This window comes from Physeter macrocephalus, chromosome 9 (genome assembly GCF_002837175.3).
Source record: "Physeter macrocephalus isolate SW-GA chromosome 9, ASM283717v5, whole genome shotgun sequence".
Lineage (NCBI taxonomy): Eukaryota > Metazoa > Chordata > Mammalia > Artiodactyla > Physeteridae > Physeter > Physeter macrocephalus.
In genome coordinates this window covers 19,676,327-19,690,064 of record NC_041222.1, presented here as the reverse complement: position 1 = coordinate 19,690,064, position 13,738 = coordinate 19,676,327, and the positions used below count along the sequence as shown (strand labels likewise).

The 13,738-nt window shown below is 40.6% G+C and overlaps 1 long non-coding RNA gene across 2 annotated transcripts; it reads right to left on the bottom strand.

Moving 5' to 3' along the window:
* Positions 1-511: 511 nt before the first annotated feature.
* LOC114486924 (uncharacterized) lies at positions 512-12,920 on the bottom strand. Of its 2 annotated transcripts, none has more exons than XR_003681365.1 (4): positions 12,549-12,920; positions 5,968-6,028; positions 1,989-2,136; positions 512-912 (listed from the first exon to the last, which is right to left on the bottom strand). It is a non-coding gene; the product is annotated as an uncharacterized lncRNA (long non-coding RNA). The 2 variants fall into 2 exon arrangements; XR_003681366.1 differs by having other exon boundaries at positions 12,826-12,920.
* Positions 12,921-13,738: the final 818 nt, after the last annotated feature.

Genomic DNA, 13,738 nt, shown 5'->3' with positions numbered 1-13,738 from the left:
AAGCCAGACCTTCATGGATCAGTTGGTTACTGAGTGCCTCTGGGCGTGTCTGAATGCCTCCAGCCTACACTTAGAAATGGCTAAAGGAATCTTGAAGATTTTATATTTGCCAAAAAGTCTGACCAGAAAGAACAAAAGCTGTTGCTAATTGGAATTCACAAGAGTAGCTGTTTAGTGAGTCAGTGCATCACAGGAAAGGAAGTTACATATCCCTCCTGTGAGAAGTATCCTTGGCAGAATTCTATTATTATGTATGACTTAGATTCCAGGATTCACTAAGAAGGGATGGGAGACTGGGTGCACACAGATGAAAGAAACAACACTGCTTCAGAGCCAAATGTTCAGTCTTCTCCAACACCAATCAATATGTAGTTTGATTGCTATAGTTACTGCTAATGCAGTGTAATGTATCTATATATATATTTTCAGCTTATTAGGTTCATGAAAATTGAATCAAGTTTTCAGAATTTTATTTTATTTTTCCATAATCAGTTAGAAGATCTGTTCTGGGTCCAATTAATACATTATTTTAATTCCTTCCTCATATATTCAGCAAACATTTGGAATGCTCATATGTATCAGGCACAGTGTTATTCATTTGAGAAACAAAAATGAGTAGGGCAAAATTCTTGCCCTTATGGAGTGTGGCATTTTACGAAAAAGCTAAACTTCTGAGGAAAAATCTTAGGATAATTTTAGAAGCACATAGGATCTTGGCTTATTAGGTATTTCAATAAACCACTGAATGAATAGTCTTTATAAGCACATAGTAGGTATACAACAAAAACATTTCTGTAATCACATCAAGCAAATCACAATATCTTTTGGCCGCTGTTCACTCTTCTCCTGTGTGGCCTTAGGGTGTGGTTCAGTTCTTAGCAGTAGCAGTACGCTTTCTGCAAGTTAATTCATCTATGGATAACGAACAAATAAAACAGAAGTAGAGCTGCTCCACTTGAACTGTGAGTAAGGGAGGACCCCAGATATCTCCTGATTCGATCTCCCTCTCACACACAGCAACCCCTAAGAAAGCTTTGCAAAAGGCCAAGGATTCCACCAGGCACTGTCTGAAAACTATGCACCAAGCAAGTGTCCAAAATCCTCTCCAGCTCTGAAAGTCTCTGCAGATGACTCTTAGTCACTGCCCTGAGGACTTAGTGACCCTAGACTCCTAACTTGGCTTCTCAGCTCAGTGGGCCGACTTGCAGGCACCATGCCCATTTGCCCCCCCAGACTGTGAGCTCATTTTATGTAGAAAATGGATTTATTCAACCTTGTATCTCCAATTCCTACCATGAGGCTTGGCACTAAATTAGTGACAAGAGTGAACATGGAATGATGAGGACAACTTGGATTGTCCTGAGGGAAGCCATTACTGGAGCAGGGGGAGAAGGAGCACATGCTGCTATGGACTAGATGTCTGTGTCCAGCCCCACCCCAATTCATAGGTTGAAATCCTAAGCCTCAAGGTCATGGTATTAGGAGGTGGGGCCTCTGGGAGGTAATTAGGTCATGAGGGTGGAGTTCTCCTGAATGGGAATACTGTCCTTATACAAGGGACCCCAGAGAGCTCTGTCACCCTCTTTCTGCCATGGGAGGGTACACCAAAAGGACAGCAGTCTGTGACCTGGCAGAGGCCCTCACCAAAACTTAATCATGCTGGCACCCGGACTGCAAACTTCTAGCCTCCAAAACTGTGAGAAATACATTTCTGTTGTTTATAAGCCACCCAGTCTGTGTTATTTTGTTACAGCAGCACAAATTGCCTAAGACATACACTCTCATCACCACCTAGCGACCTACTTATCTGCACACACACACACACACTCCTCACCCTTATTCAGGGCAAGAGAGGAGTAGAATGTCCTACTTGACTCTTTCCCTATCCTAGATAACTTGTGTTCTGGAGCCACTTCCTACACAGTTACTTATTATTATATTTAAACCCGTAGGAAGCTCACCTATTCTTATTCCATCCTCCTTTTTACCTCCAGCCTTTTTGCCTTCTCTCTTCTGCTCTAAGTAGACATTCAGTACATGTTGCTTCTTTCCCCCATTTGTCCCACGATGGGATCTTCAGACTCAAATCAGCACAGTCAGATCCTCAGAATCTGCTCCAGTTTGTTAATGTCTTTCCTAAAACCAGACACATGGTTCTAGAAACAATTCTACTGATGCGTGTGACTATTAGAAATTACAGCTGGAGACTTCCCTGGTGGCGCAGTGGTTAAGAATCCGCCTGCCAATGCAGGGGACATGGGTTTGAGCCCTGGTCCGGGAAGATCCCACATGCTGTGGAGCAATCAAGCCCTTGCGCCACAACTACTGAGCCCGCGCTCTAGAGCCCACGAGCCACAACTACTGAAGCAGGCGCACCTAGAGTCCATGCTTTGCAACAAGAGAAGTGACCACAATGAGAAGCCCGTGCGCTGCAACAAAGAGTAGTCCCGGCTCGTTACAACTAGAGAAAACCCGCGCGCAGCAAGGAAGACCCAATGCAGCCAAAAATAAACAAATAAATTAATTAATTTTTAAAAAATCCAATCCTTAAAAAAAAAAAAAGAAAGTACAGCGGGGTGGCCATTTCCATCTGATACCAATACTATTCTTCTATTATTCAGCAACCATTTTATACAGTTGACTCACATTACTTTTGAAACTGACTTAAATATCCATGTCTTCTCTTCATGAACTAACAAGAAGTAAATTACCCCCATTCTATACTTGTGCATTTTTTAAAGCACAGGTTTAGGACTTTACATTTGTCTTTATTAAAAATCTTTTATTAGTTTGAGGAGTTGTTCCAGTCTGCTTTTTTCTTCTTAAAAACTCTTGATTTTGATATTCATTGTACTCAATATCTCTGAAAACGTTGAGTAAAGGTATGTACAGATTTCATTCAAGTTATTGATAAAATCAGGGAACAATTAGAGTCCTATGACATACCACTATATACCTCCCTCGAGGGTGCCCTGGCTCATTAACCACTTGTTTAACCAGCAACAGCTCTACTGCATTACCATCTAGGTGACTTTTCTCCATCTTGTCCTCAAGGAAACATTTTAACCTTACTGAAATCAAGATACACTGATTTTAAGGAATTTCTCCTTTCTATCAGTGTCAACCCTATCATAATCGGAAACAAGGTTGGTTTAGCATGGCTTGCTCTTAGTAAACCCATGCTGTTTTCTTTGCTATGTGCTTACAAACCATCTGTTTCACCACCTGATGCCAGAGATTGTACATCAAACCCATCGTTTTCATGAATTTACTTTTTTCTATATTAAAAGTTAGATTTATTGCATGTAGAACTGCATTTTATTTTATTTTTATTAGTAAATCATAAGATATTTGGGTAAGACTTTGTATATAATACATTCACAAATAAAAATATATATTAATGTCTTGTCGGGACCTTGATTTTGTCACAAATTGAGAGTTGAGAAAATACAGGGATCTTATGCATATGTTGTCCCCATGGGTCACCAGGCCACTATCTCCAACACTGTGTTTATATAGTGTTTCCCTCGGTGCCCTTCACTGCTCTTCTGTCTAATACTGGTGATAAGCACAATGGCGGAGCCCCAACCAGCAGGCATACATAGCGGTTTGATGCAAATGATTTAATAATAGGCTGGGAAAGCAAGGTGACGCAATGGAAAGAAGTTAACTATACTAAGACAGCACCAGCCAAACAGCAACTATCCTAGTCCAGAGAGGATGCACAATAAGTACTACCAGTGAAGATGGAGGAGACAGGAAGCAGCCTATGTTTCACTCCATCCTTATCCCCAGTAGGTAGTGCTATCATTTCCATACTTCATGGAATGGAACAAAACAAATCCATATCCCTGAACCCATTTTTAATAAATAATAATAATATTTATTATTACCAGTAATAGTCAATAATAGCCAAAGGAAATTTAAGGTAAAATCTAGCTCTCGTACCATTTGTTTTTATAGTTAATGTGTTCTGGATCATGAAGAGCCAGAGTAGAGAGGGTGATGGAGAGTTAGGCGATGAACTCATGCTGTGCCTAGAGCTGGCCTGTCTGCCTCATGGCGTTTGTGTGCATATCCCAACAAACCCACAGGTGTTGGCTCTCCTTTGCATGCCTCACAGTTTTATGTTTCAGGGATTTTATGTACCTTTATGTATGAAGTTGACCTTCATACAAGAGGACGCTTAGAGTTTTAATAATTTTTACGTGCTTCACTGTGCTTCCCACACCCTTCTTGTCTGTGCTCTGTCAAGAAAATCCTAATGGAACTCCATGAAATGAGCTCTCCTCTTTAGTTCAGACTTAATTTATAACATTTCTAGAAAAAACACAACACTGCCTCTTTTCCAGACAGAATATTGCAAAGCTGGTCTCTCTGTAGAGTCAAACACACAACCATCGCCACACAGGAAACAACTGCAAAGCTGCCCCCAAATTCTTAAGCAAACTGAGGGTTGGGACCGGGAGAAAGAGAAACAAAAGTTCCTTCAATCAGGAAAAATATTTTGAGAAGCATTAGGAAGATGTGAGGAGTCTGGCACAGTAAATTTTGCTTGACTAGAATATTCAGGGAATAGGCTCTGGCTTTGTTCTTGTTGTTTCGCTTTGTTTTAAATCCCCTAATTAAAAAGCTGCTATGCTACTATATAATTCCACTTGCATGTCATTCTGGAAAAGACTAAAGAGCAGAGACGAGATCACTGGTTTCCAGGGTTAAAGGTGGGAGGAAGGGTTGACTACAGAGGGGCAGCACAGGGTACTCTGGGGGGTGATGGATCGGTTCTGCATCTTAATTTTGGTGATGGTTGCATGACTCTGTGTGTTTTTCAGAATCTATAGAACTGAACACTAAAAAGAGTGGATTTTGATGTATATAAAAATAAATGAAGCAAGAGTTTTAAGTCGCTGTGTGAGGTAGAAGGAAGCCTGCTGGATTGGGATTCCGGTGACTTACCTTCCACTTCGGCTAGCTGCATTCCCCTCTCTTGTTATTTTTGCTTTCATTCTCATTACTAGAAATTGTTCTGAAATTACTAGATGTGCCTGCCCTAGGAAGCAGAACACGCAGGGGGAGAATGTCAGCCTTCCTTGGCCGGTGTAAATATCTGTGCCACATCCCGGGACACGGAGGGTAACAACCAGTGTGGTACCACAGCCCTTCCCAGCTGAATACTCTCCCTTCCCTGTCCTCCTCTGATGCTTTGCACCTCCACCAGCCATCATACTTTAATAGATTTTACTAGAGTATTAATGCATTTATTTATTCATGCATTTCATTATAAACAAAATTAGCAGTTATGTTCTTAGATGCACTGAATGAGTTCAATAATCAGGCTCCTGAGAGAGCAACCTATGGTTCTTTGTGATTAGATTCAGCCACATAGAGATGTCTGTACTGAGCTGTCTTCCTGTGCATATTCTCTGCATCTCTGAGCTCTGCCTGTGTCTCCTGTAAAAGCTCTTATGATAGAGTAAGTGCCTCAAACAGACGGTCCAGAGAAATCCTCCTACTGTGACAGTCTTTAGTGTACACTTTTAACCCCTGCATTGAGGTGCTCTTTGTAATAACAAATATTTATTGCAATGCTTTTCCAGGTTTGCTAATGATTTGCCCTCAGCATTTCTATATGATTGGTCCCAAGGCATTTTTATGTGTCTCATTTCCAATACCTTCTCTCTTTCATCAATGTTCTCTGTCTTTAGAGTTGGTCTCCTGGACTATCTGATTCTTTTGTGTTTTGCTAGTTTTTCTTATATGATTTTGGGGGTTCAATAATTTCGTTAAAATTTATACTTTTCAGCCATTTAAGCTTCTTATAGCTTTTAATTATGTAAACTGATACACAATCATTGTGTGGTAGCATATTGGTTGACTATAGATATCAAGTGAAACTTTGCCCAGCAGAACCTTGGGGCGGCATGTCTATGCATTATAAATTACATGTAGAAAGATTGCAGTACTTACTACATTTGTTTGTTCCAGGTGGTACCCAAGTTCCAGAGTTACCGGCAGAGACTGTAGAACTCTGCAAAATGGAGGGGGCGGGGAAGGCTTCCAGTCAGAAGTTATCTTTGACTCCATCACCACCCTTCACCTACTACTGGGTGTCATGTCTTGTCAGCTCCCTCATTTCTCTGCCATACCCTCTATCCCCACTGCCCCTGCCCTTGAATAGGCCTCCACCCTCTCTATTCCTGGACCATAACTACTGGTCTAAGGAGCGTGGTGCATAGAAAGTACTCAGTCAATATTGGGTGGACGGTTGGGTGGATGGATGGATGATTAGGTGAATGCGAAGGAAGGGCGGAGAGAAGTAGGGGAGAGAAAAAATGGAAAGAAGAAAAGAAAGAAGGAAATTGTTCTTTTTTATATCACGTGAATAGAGTGTTTGCAAATCAGAAATGACCATGCTGTGAAGCCCATTTAATTTCCTAGCTCTCTAAATGGGAGAATGAAACCAAAGAAATAAATTCTCCCCTCCCCCATTCACCATGGAGTCCACTATGCATGTGGTGAGTTGGCATCTAATGACTAATAATACTTTACATTCCACCAGCAAAAAATAGAGAAATAAAACCGAATTCTCACAACTTCCTGGGAAGATGACGGGGCATCCAGTGCCTTTTGCTGACAGGCCCCCTCTAACCCCACACACGGCTGCACAAGTCACCATGACCCTCACTACCAGTTGCCTGAATGCCTGTTCTTTCAAACTAGAAAGGCCCACCACATCAACTCCTCGAGAGAGCTAAGTCCTTCTCCTCACTTGTCTGGGAGTCTGAAACCATGGAAGTCAGGCTCACCAAGACAGAGGCAGCCTGGGCTATAAAATGATTAACTAAAGTAACAAGCTGGAAGATAGAAACCCACTCTTAAGACCATCACTCTCCTTTTTTTGGTGGAAATCGAATCCTCATATTAAACTGTGTTTATCATATCTCTGTTAACCAAGAACTTTTTTTCTCTCAACTGCTGGTATTTATTTCAGTTGTATGATACTAGAGCTTAATCATGTTTACACAGGTGAATGCTTTGTGGCTTTATTACTTACAGGAAAAAGCCCCATAAAATGAATTCAAGTGTGTATGTTGGGGGTGGTTATTAGCTCCGGGTCTTGCCTTTGTGACTTTTGCTTGGCGGAGCTCTATACTGTGGTCTAAAATGGACTACTTCCCCTTCCCTGGGTGCAATTCTACGGAAACAAGCTATAGCTGGCTTTTTGCCCATAGAAGACCATGTGATTAAAACCAGCTGAGAAGGTGGAAGGGGTGTTGAGACAACTAAGTGAAGGGGATTAGGAGGTACAAACTTCCAGCTATGAAATAAATAAGTCGTGGGGAGGTAATGCACAGCATAGGGAATGTAGTCAATAATATTGTACTCACTTTGTATGGTGACAGATGGTTACTAGACTTTTGGTGATCTATTTGTAATGTATGTAAATGTTAAATCACTACGTTGTACACCTGAAACTAATATATTGTCTGTCACCTATTCTTTAAAAATTAAAAGGAAAAAAGCAAAAAAAATTAAAAAGAAAAACAAACAAAAAAACAGCTGAGAAGGTAAAAAGCCAATTGCCCATGGCAAAGGCTTAGTAGACTCTTCCTAAAGACAGAGAAACTCTTTCCTACCACCTTCAGCCAAAGTATGTAGTGAATGCCTGCTTCATGGCTCAGGGAGATGGTGGAGACCCTACAGTCCTGGGCTCAAACATCTCCAGCAATCTGGAGGTTAGGAAGGGTTGAGCAGTGACAGTGTGGTCAAAGATGAAGAGCCAACAGCCTGTACAACTGGCACTACTTAAGTTTATAGCCCTGTGAGGCAAAAACAGTGTCTTTTTAAAACTTATCTATCAGGTGCTCAATGGAGCATTGTGCCAGTGTGGGTGTCTAATTAATAAGCTTTGTTTGCTGGTAAATGGAAAAGCATTCCAAGGTCATATGCATCACTTGAGAATCCAGGAGGACCTGTGAGTCAAGGTATGAAGGTGAAGGTGGTAAAGAGCCAATACGTCCTACGAGGCGCTCTTGTTTTGGACAAAAAAAGACTGGATACACTTTTCAATAGCCAATGATAGTGACTTGTGCTGCCAAAATAATAAGAAAACAAGGATTAAAACTTTTCAGCCAAATTGAATTTTCACAGTTAAGTATCTTTAGTAAAGCAAGGTATATTATGTTCTCTGCAGGTGGCTTTCTTGTCATTTCAACCCTTTAACAAATGATTCTAAAAGCACCTTTTAAAAAAATGAGATATAATTGCCATATAACATAATATTAATTCAGGTGTACAACATAATGATCTGATATATGTGTATGTTGCAAAATAATCACCACAAATAAGTCCATCACCATACATAGTTACAAAAAATATTTTTTCTTGTGATGAGAACTTTTAAGATCTACTCTCTTAGCAACCTTCAAATATACAATACGATATTATTAGCTATAGTCATCATGCTGTACATTGCATCCCCAGGACTTATTTATTTTATAACTGGAAGTTTGTACCTTTTGACCACCTTCACCCATTATGCCTACCCCCAAAAGCACCTTTTCTAAAACTGAAAACCAATTAAAGAGGGGGGAAGAGACCCTCATTCAAGAATTTGGCTCAGCTGCCATCCACTAGCGTCTGGGATTTAATAGATTAATTTGCCCATTTTGATTGGAAGATGCCTACAGAGAGATGAGGTGTTTAAGTGCTTAAAATGGCAGCTTTTATTGGCCTCCACCAGAGATCAGCGGTAGAGAGCCATGCTCTCAGGCTGCACCCATCCTGCTCCTAGAATAAGGATTCTCAGCCAGATTTAAACTCCTCAATGCCAGCTAAGCATGTTATCTCCACTAGTCCCACTGCGCTGTAGAAATGTGGAGGTAGAAAGCTGGGCAGATGGCTGTCAGCAAGACCCCACCATGCCTTAGTCCTCTATGCCAAGGGATCCTATGGAGAGAGAGTGATGGCTCATTGGATTGAATTATAAAGGAAACTCAGAAAGTTATTTGAAAATGTAAGTGTAACTTCAGTTCACCAGACAGGTCAGTCCATCTTTTTCTTTCCTTTTTTAAATGGACAATTTCAAGAAATAAGGGAATAATATGTTACAGACACATTTGAAGCTCCTTCCAATTTTACTTCCTTCCTTCCCCTTGCATTTGCTGTTTATTAATCCTATGTATTTTTTTATACTTTCTCTACATATGAAAGTGTCCATAATCATAACTAGTATTGTTTCATATGTTCCAAACTTTTTGTAAATGGTAACATGCTGACATTGTATACATCATTCTATAACTTGTTCTTCTTGCACAAATCATGTTTTTTGAGATGTATACATGTTGATAATGCAGTTCTAATTCATTCATTTTCACTGCTTTATAGTATTCCATTGAATGACTTGGCTTACTCATCCATTCTTCTCTTGAGGGACACTTTCATTGTTTTCTATTTTGGATTATCATCATTGTTGTTGCTATGAATATTTTCCAACATGTCATTTTATGCATACATACAAGAGTTTCTCTAGAATGTATGTCCAAAGTGGAATTGCTTGGTAATCTTGACTTTTCATGATACTGTCAAACTCAACCAATTTACACTAACATCAGCAGTAAATGAGAGTTCCTGTTGCTTGACATTTTTGAAAACATTGGATATTATTGGTCTTACTAATTTTTCCAATCAGATAAATGTGAAACGATGTCTTCTTGTTTTAATCAGTATTTCCCTGATTACCAGGGAGGTTGAACATCTCACTATCAGCCATTCGGTTTTCCTCTGCTGGGAATTGCCAAGTCATATCTTAGTTCACTATTATATTGTATCATTACACTGTAACATTTGTCTTTGTTTTAAGTGATTTTTAGTAGTTAAATATTCTGAATACTAATCTTTTGTCTCTCTTTGAGTTGTAAATGTCTTCCCAGTGTGTGCCTTGCCATTTCACTTGTGTTTTCTAATGTACAAAAGTTTTGTTTGCTTACTTGCTTTTATTTTTTTTTTTTTTTGGCCACACTGTGCGACTTGAGGGATCTTAGTTCCCCGACCAGGGATCAAAACCAGGTCCACAGCAGTGAAAGCCCAAGTCTTAACCACTGCACTACCAGGGAATTCCCACTTACTTGTTTTTAATATACTCAGATTTACCTATCTTTTCCTTCATGGTTTAAACTTTATGTAGCTTGTTTAAGAAATCCTTTCTTAGACCAAGTTCATAAAGATATATAGCAGAACATCTAAAATTTTTAAAGTTTTGCTTTTCAAATTTGTCTCTAATCCATCAGAATGTATTTATTTGTTTATTTAGTTAGTAAGTTGAGAGAGATTTTTTTTTCATGTGGTTAACTAAATGTTCTAAGCACCATTTATTGAATAGTCCATCTTCTCCCAGTGACATATCACATAAGCCCTCCTATATGCACAGGCCCTGACCTGTTCTCTATTTGCCTATTCCAGCAACAATACCACATTGTCTTATTACTACAGTTTTATAAGAAGTCTTGATATGTAGTAGGGTCCCCACCTTATTCTTTAAAAATTTGTTATTCATGAACCATTGATCTTCCAAATATATTTTAAAATAAGCTTGTCAAGTCACACACAGAATTCTCAATACACTAAATATTTACCTAGTGTATGTAAACATACATACACTAAAAATGCAATAAGAATTTGATTTGGGTTACATTAAAGGTATAGATTTGTGGAGAATTGACAGCTTTAAGAATATAGAGTCCTTTCATCCATGAACACAATGTATCCATCCATTTATAAATGTTTTCTTAATGTTTTTCAACAAAGTGTTATACTTCCCTTCATTAAAATCCTGCACATCTTTTTTTAAGATTTATTCTAGGTTCCTAATGTTTTTGTTGCTACTGTAAGTGGCATCTTTTGTCAAATTGATGTTTGTCCTTTGTTTGTGATAATGGGAACAAATTTGATTACTATATATTGCCCTTATTTCCAGCTGCCTTCTCTTAAAAGTGTTAATACTCTGTACATTCTCTTGAAATTTTCTTGTACACAGTAACATTGTCTTATATCTTATGCTGTCTTGTCTTACTCTGCTGGCTAAGACTTGAGAAACTGAATGTTTAAAGAGCTGATAGCCAGAAAACATGTTCTGTTCGTGACTGTAAAGGGAACATTTGAGATCTGGGGAAATTTTAAATATTACCAAATATCACGAGTATTGCTTTCTCCCCTATTTAATGTTTCAGAATGTATGGAGGGTTTGTTTAGAGCATAATAGCTACACTCTAGTCTTCTCAAAAATCACTATACACCAACTATTATTACCAGTTTTCAGTATGCCTATTGCTGAGCTCCCGCCACACAAAGAACAAATAAAAATTACACAGATTGTTAATTTTTGGCAAAGTTGGCCAATTTCATATTATCCTCAAATGCCACACTACACAGACTGAAAGCATACATAATCATAAATCTCAGCAGGCTAAAGTTGTGACATGCCCCTACCCCCAAAAAACTCTAAAACTATTCTGCATTCAAGTTCTGAATTGATTCCCTTTGAGGCCTTTAAAATGTATTTGTTTGCAAAAAACAAAAGTTCATTGTTGGCATTTGGAGGTGGCTTATTAGTGGCTGTGAGAAATCAGGGTTAGATCTTGAGGTAGGAAGGGAAAAGGAAAGTTCTTAAATTTTAGCGCCTTAACCCAGTAAAACTGTCAGTTCTTGATACAAGAAACTACTTTGTTCAAGAAACCCAGTATAGTCATGAGGACCTAGGACCCCAATAGCACTATTCCGGTAGCTATTCCTCATGCTAACGGTCATCACTTTTCTCTTCCCTACAGCAAGAAGCAGAATAGCAGTTTTAAACCTCACCCCTCTACATCCTATTCAAAGATTAGGTTACAATTAAAAGTACATTTTAAAATCTACACCTTAAAACATAATTTCAAGTACGCTGCATTTTAAAGACACTTCATCACAAAAGTTAAAACTTAGAAAATTAAAGTAGATCATTTATCAAATCAACAAATAAGCTTTTACTTTTTCAGGATGATTTACTGCAAGATTTAAGACTCCCCTTTTATTGAGTCTTTACAAAAAAAAAAAAGTGAGACTAAACATCAGCCACTGCCACCTGCAAACTAGAAAATAAAGTTGCTCCTACATGGTTGGGAAAATAATTCATCTTACAGAAATTTAACAAACGAGCTATTTTTTAGGTTCTCATTTGCTAAATGGACAATTCAGAATTTGTGAAGCAGGAGCAACAAGTTGCCGAACCTGAGAGAAGCCTCTAAACGCGCTTGACTGTAGTTTATTTGTTTTGTGGTGTTTGCTAGTTCGGGTACAAAGCGGCAAAAACGGAAAGACACCACCGCTTCGCCACTCTGCCCAGCTCAGGACAGAAAGCGCGCGCTCAGCGCCCAGCAGTTTCGGCGAGGAGATCTCGCCGCTTTAAGCCGCGGGGCCCCCTCGGGCCCGCCCACAAGAAGGCGTGGCCGACCCGGTGTCTGCTGGGAGTTGTAGTTCTAGGCTCAAGCGTTTCTTGACTCTTTTCTTCCTACCTCCACCGCGTCCCGCCGCCTACGGACTTCTGAAGCTGCTGCGGGTTTAGCCCGAGTCACAACAGGAGATAAAAGGAGAGGCGATGGGCTCTGTTCAGTGTTTGGCCGCAGCGGCGCGCATGCGCAAGCCGGCCTGCTCCACCCGCACCTCTCCGGGCGCGTTGGGGGGCGAGGGACAGAGGTAGGGCCCTAGGCCGGTTTGAGGTGGTACGGCTTGCGGGAGCGCGGTTGTCGGCAGGGAGATAAGGGGAGCTGTCCGACTGTCTTCTCGCCCTACCTCATCCTGCATTTCGGGACTCTCCCTTCTCCTGGCCTTGTCCAACGTGCAGAATTGCAGCCACACGCACACCCGCCCTCTCCCGTCTCTCCTTGGGAAGCCTTTCCCTGCTGTGTTGTGAAATCTGTTAGAGCCTCTCAGCCAAGGCCTTTTAGCCCGCCTGGAATTCAAACTGCCCCCTCCCTGCCACATCCATGTCATGTGAGGCAGCAAAAGGCTTGAGGCACAGGCCCCACAAAGCAATGCCCTCAGCAGGTCTCCGAAATTTAGTCACCCCGTCCTCCTCCTGCAAAGCTGGAACCAGCTAGGTGATAGATTAGACAGATGGATAGCTAGAAATGACGCGTTTAAGTCTGAACAGGGCTTCATAGCTTCCTTTGCTCTGGAAGGTGACATCAATATACGAAAAGACACCGAGTGACCCAAGAACTCACGAATGTAGCTGGTGACAAAGCCTCAGGACCACAGCCTCAAGGAGTTCTAAATCCACTGCTTTTTCCACCACTTCACAAATGTCTCACAAACAGCTAAAGGAGGTAACCAGCTGAACCTGATGCAAGTTGCCTTTCCGAATGGTCAAGCTCGGGTTCGCCACAGCCTCTCTTAAATTAGTGAGCAGTTGCCCTCAGCGAGTGAGCCCTCCAGCAAACAGAGGATTTTGCTGAGGGAAACGTTTAAGATTAAACGCATACTTTGTGCTGGGCTCTGGAAAGATAGACATCACATTTTAGCTTAAAAGGTGCCCTTCCCCAAGGACAGGTTGAACCATGAAGCACCCTGTATTTCCCAGAGGATAAGCGTTAGGCCACGTCTTGTTTGTCTGCCTTTCTTGAGAGTCTGCAGCACTGTTTCGTTCACCATGGCGTCTGCGGTGCTAACACGTGGTGGTCTCTTGGTAAATGTCCAGTGATGA